The sequence below is a fragment of the Neophocaena asiaeorientalis genome, unplaced genomic scaffold, assembly GCF_003031525.2.
Source record: "Neophocaena asiaeorientalis asiaeorientalis breed wild unplaced genomic scaffold, Neophocaena_asiaeorientalis_V1.1 scaffold369, whole genome shotgun sequence".
NCBI lineage: Eukaryota > Metazoa > Chordata > Mammalia > Artiodactyla > Phocoenidae > Neophocaena > Neophocaena asiaeorientalis.
In genome coordinates, this window is record NW_020175321.1 from 1,744,160 (window position 1) to 1,748,653 (window position 4,494).

A 4,494-nucleotide genomic window follows, 5' to 3' on the forward strand; every position below is an offset into this window, starting at 1 on the left:
TTTAGTTTTTTTTTTTTTTTTTTTTTTCTTTTTTGCGGTACGTGGGCCTCTCACTGTTGTGGCCTCTCCCATTGCAGAGCACAGGCTCTGGACGCGCAGGCTCAGTGGCCATGGCTCACGGGCCCAGCCGCTCCGCGGCATGTGGGATCCTCCCAGACCGAGGCACGAACCCGTGTCCCCTGCATCGGCAGGCAGACTCTCAACCACTGCGCCACCAGGGAAGCCCAAAACTGTAGTCTTCTAGAACAAAACATAGGAGTAAGTCTTTGTGACCTTGGATTACGCAAAGGTTTCTTAGATATGACACCGAAAGTGCAATTCATTAAAAAAAAAAAAAAAACCTTTAGTAAATTAGACTTCATTGAAATTAAAATATTTGCTTTTCAGAAGGCACCATTATATTAAGAAAAGCCACAAACTGGAAGGAAATATTTGCAAATCAAATATTTGCAAATCATGAATACATATCATGTCTGATAAATGATTTGTATCCAGGATATATGAAGAATTTTTACAATTCAATAAGGAAACAAACAACTCAATTTTTTAAATGGACAATATTTCAACAGACATTTCTCCGGAGACGATATACAAATGGCTAATAAGCACATGAAAAGATGTACAACATCACTAGTCATTAGAGAAATGCATACACCTACCCATTAAAGCCACAGTAAGATACCACACATACGATGGTGCTCATGAAAAAGACTGATAATATCAAGTATTTGTGAAGATGTGCAGAAACTGGGCCTTTATCCCTTGGTGGTGCTGCCAATTTGCAAAACAGTTTGGTAGTTTCTTTAAAAGTTAAACATAACACTTACAATATAAATAAACAATTCCAGTCCTAGGTATCTTCCTAAGAAAAATGAAAACGCATGATGTATACACAAAGGCTTGCGTGTGACTATTCATAACACCATCATTTATAAAGCCCCAAAATGAAAATAATCCATGACGGGGGAATGGATAAACGAAATTCTTTACAGTGGAATTATTATAAATACTGTAAAATAAACTGCTGATGTATGCTTATTCCATTTCCATTTCCATAAAGCTCCTAAAAAGGCAAATTTGTAGAGACAAAAAGCAGATCAGCAGTTGCCTGGGGCTGGAAGTGGGAATGGGGATTAACTGCAAACAGCATGAAGGAACTTTCTGGGGTGTTGGAAATGTTCTAAAAGTGGATGTGGGGGTGGCTGCACAGCTCTGTACATTTACTAAAAAGCATTTTTTGTACACTTACAGTGGGTGTGTTTTGTAGGATATAAATTACACCTCAGTAAAGTCACTAATAAAAAGTACGTGAGGGCTTCCCTGGTGGCGCAGTGGTTGAGAGTCCGCCTGCCGATGCAGGGGACGCGGGTTCGTGCCCCGGTCCGGGAAGATCCCACATGCCGCGGAGCGGCTGGGCCCGTGAGCCATGGCCGCTGAGCCTGCGCGTCCGGAGCCTGTGCTCCGCAACGGGAGAGGCCACAACAGTGAGAGGCCCGCGTACCGCAAAAAAAAAAAAAAAAAAAAAAAAAAGTACGTGATCTATGAGAGAAGAGACAGAGACAAGGATATAAGAGAGAAAATAAGTAGACAAATAATGTTGAATTAATCGATGTCTGACCCAGCCCCCGGTCTTTGTTAAATCAGTCAAAATGATAATCCATGTTGGTGTTTTACTTAGTTTGAGGAATAATTGTTGTTTTCACTTATCATTTAGGGGACAAGTGTTCCTATTTAGGGTAGTAGGGATCAGTTCAATAAGACACATTTGGAGCTGAGGTTGAACACATCTATGTAGGCTAATCTATTAATTTTCAATTTTTTAATAACAGAAGCTTCGGCTTGGTTGAGTGAAATATGTATATATATAGGCAGGTCGCGGCTCCTTCCCTGACTGCTGCTGGGGTGATATTCAAAATATTTAACCACCACATAGACCTTTGGTCAGGCGACCGTGTCAGTGGATTCAGCCTCTGTTGCCCATCCGGACCTTGGATGAGACATTTTAAAATACTGACTTAAGAGTGTGTTTCTTTCTTTTTTTTTTTTTTCTTAAATTATTCATTTATTTATTTAGCTGTGTCAGGTCTTAGTTGCAGCACGCAAGCTTCGTTGAGACTCGTGGGCTTCTCTCTAGTTGTGGCACGCAGGCTCAGTAGTTGCGGGCTCTAGAGAGTGCGGGCTTTGTTGCCCCGTGGCATGTGGGATCTTAATTCCCCAACCAAGGATCGAACCCGTGTCCCCTGCATTGGAAGGCAGATTCTTAACCACTGGACCCCCAGGGAAGCCCCGAGAGTGTGTTTCTTGGCTTCCGGCGTCTGTAGGTTTGTCTGTTACCTCGGGAAGACCAGCGAAGGCCTGAGGCCTCTCCAACTTCTCACCCAGGGCCTAGTCAATGAATTACAGTGGAAGACAAGACCAAGGTTGCTTCCTGAGTTCACCCTACGCGTTCAAATGAACAGTCATACTTTCCAATTAGCTCCATTAATATTTGGACCGCTTTTCAAGTTTGATTTTCTCATTCCCATAAAATAGATTTTAAAGCAACCTAAAGTGAGACTCAGAGGGGCTCGGGAAGCAGCCTTGAATGCAAGGCTGACCGCTTCTGGTTCCAGCAGAACCTGGCCCTGTTCACCAGGGCCAGTGTAGCCCAGAGGGTGGGCTGACTATCTGTGTACCTTAACTTTCCCGTGACCTAACTTTCCTGGACTCAAACTGTACAGTGGATGACAAATGGAAATTCATGTATGTGATAGCAGCGCTTGACACACTATAACACTGTAAGTCCTCAGTAAAGTACAACTTAAGGGAAAAAATTCTTGAAACAAAGACTTCCATGGGCCCTGAGATAGAAGGGGGACAGCCCGTGGGCCACTCCTACAGCCCCATTCCCTCAGGCAACAGGAACGATGTGTCTTCCCCCTCTGTCTCCCCACGGGGCTTGTCCCCAGATCTGAAGTCGACCACAGTGCTGTGTCACATCTAAAGAGCCTGCAACCAACTCAGGGAGTGCAAAATCTTTCCCCAAAGATCCTTAGACCAAATCCCTCAGACCCTACCAGGAGCGTCACAGGCTGTAGGCGCCTTGATCTGAAATCTGGAGCCCACCCAGTTCCTCTCCACCGTGGCCTAACAGAGCCGCACGGTGCACCGAGGGGCCCGGCTTCACAAAGTACCAGAACACGTGACCGGGTTGGCAGAGACGCGGAGGTCATTGGTGCCAGCTCAGTTCAGTGCACTGGATCATTTATGATACAAAGCGCCATTCTACCGAGAGCCAAGTACCAGTGGGAAGGCTGCGTGGCACCACAGCTGTGAATCAACAGTAGCCTGTGCAGCTACGGATGCCACCCGGGGCATTTTCCCAGCCCCACTGTGCCTTTCTGAAAGGCGGGAGGGGTTGGGGAGAAGAGAGGTTGGGGGAGGGGCAGAGGAACATCAGTAGAGAAGGAGGGAAAGAGAGAGATGGATTTAGCCCCAGCTAGCTGTGTGACTTTAACCATATCACTTAACCTCTCTGGGCTGTCTTTTTTTTTTTTAACATTTGACTTTTTATTACTGTAAAAAAATCCAACTTCAGTTAGATTAACAGACTAGATTAGAACTTCAAATGTGATACATTATACACTGCCCTGGATTTCTATTACTCAAAAGCCAGTTGGAATGTGGCCTACACAAATCACGGGCGAGTACAAAAATGGAAGTAATCATTGAGCGATACCTGTTTCCTTCCACCCCGTCACCGATTATCCCTACTCTGGGGACTTATAGATTCAAGTTTGACACAGTTGAAAAGCCCAAGTGGGACTGCTTTTCCAAAGATACTCTGTTGTCCTTCAGAGACATGTTATTTCCTCCTTGCACTGTGCAATCGTATGATTCCTTCCCTAACCCTGGGACCTCGAAAGCAAGTCAAATGTGGCTCGGTCCTGGTCCAGTAGCTGGAGACAGACTGGTAGGAGACGGTAGAGGTGGGGCTGGCAGGCCTGAGAATTCATTCATCCGATTTCCCGACAGGGCTCAGGGTCCTGGGAAGAACGAGGCCAGAGCAGTCTCTCTCGGCCACGTCAGGACCTGGCTTCTAGGAAATACTCTGTACTGTCCACATCTCAACGAGCTCAGCTTCTCCCTCCTGTAAACACTTTCTCTCTTGTCCCTTACAGTTTGGGTCCTAAACAGACAGTCATCCGCCTAGACGGTCTCCACTGTGACCACTAGACGGTCTCCCCTGTGACCACTCCTCAGTGCTCTGCTGGAGCTGGCTGCCTCTCCCCTTTGCTGAAACCTCTGTTGGGACGCTGCCAGCTCGGGGGACCCCCATCAGGCCCCATCCTGTGTGAGGCCTCTGCAGTTCTGGGTGTTTGGCCACGCCCCTCGGTGTGAAGGACTCCTTCGCTCTGGGCCCCGTTACCTCTGGCTTCCCCTGCCTTCCTGGCCACTCTTTGACCCTCTCATTTCCACGCTCTCTTCACTTTGTTCAGACTTAAACACTGGTGT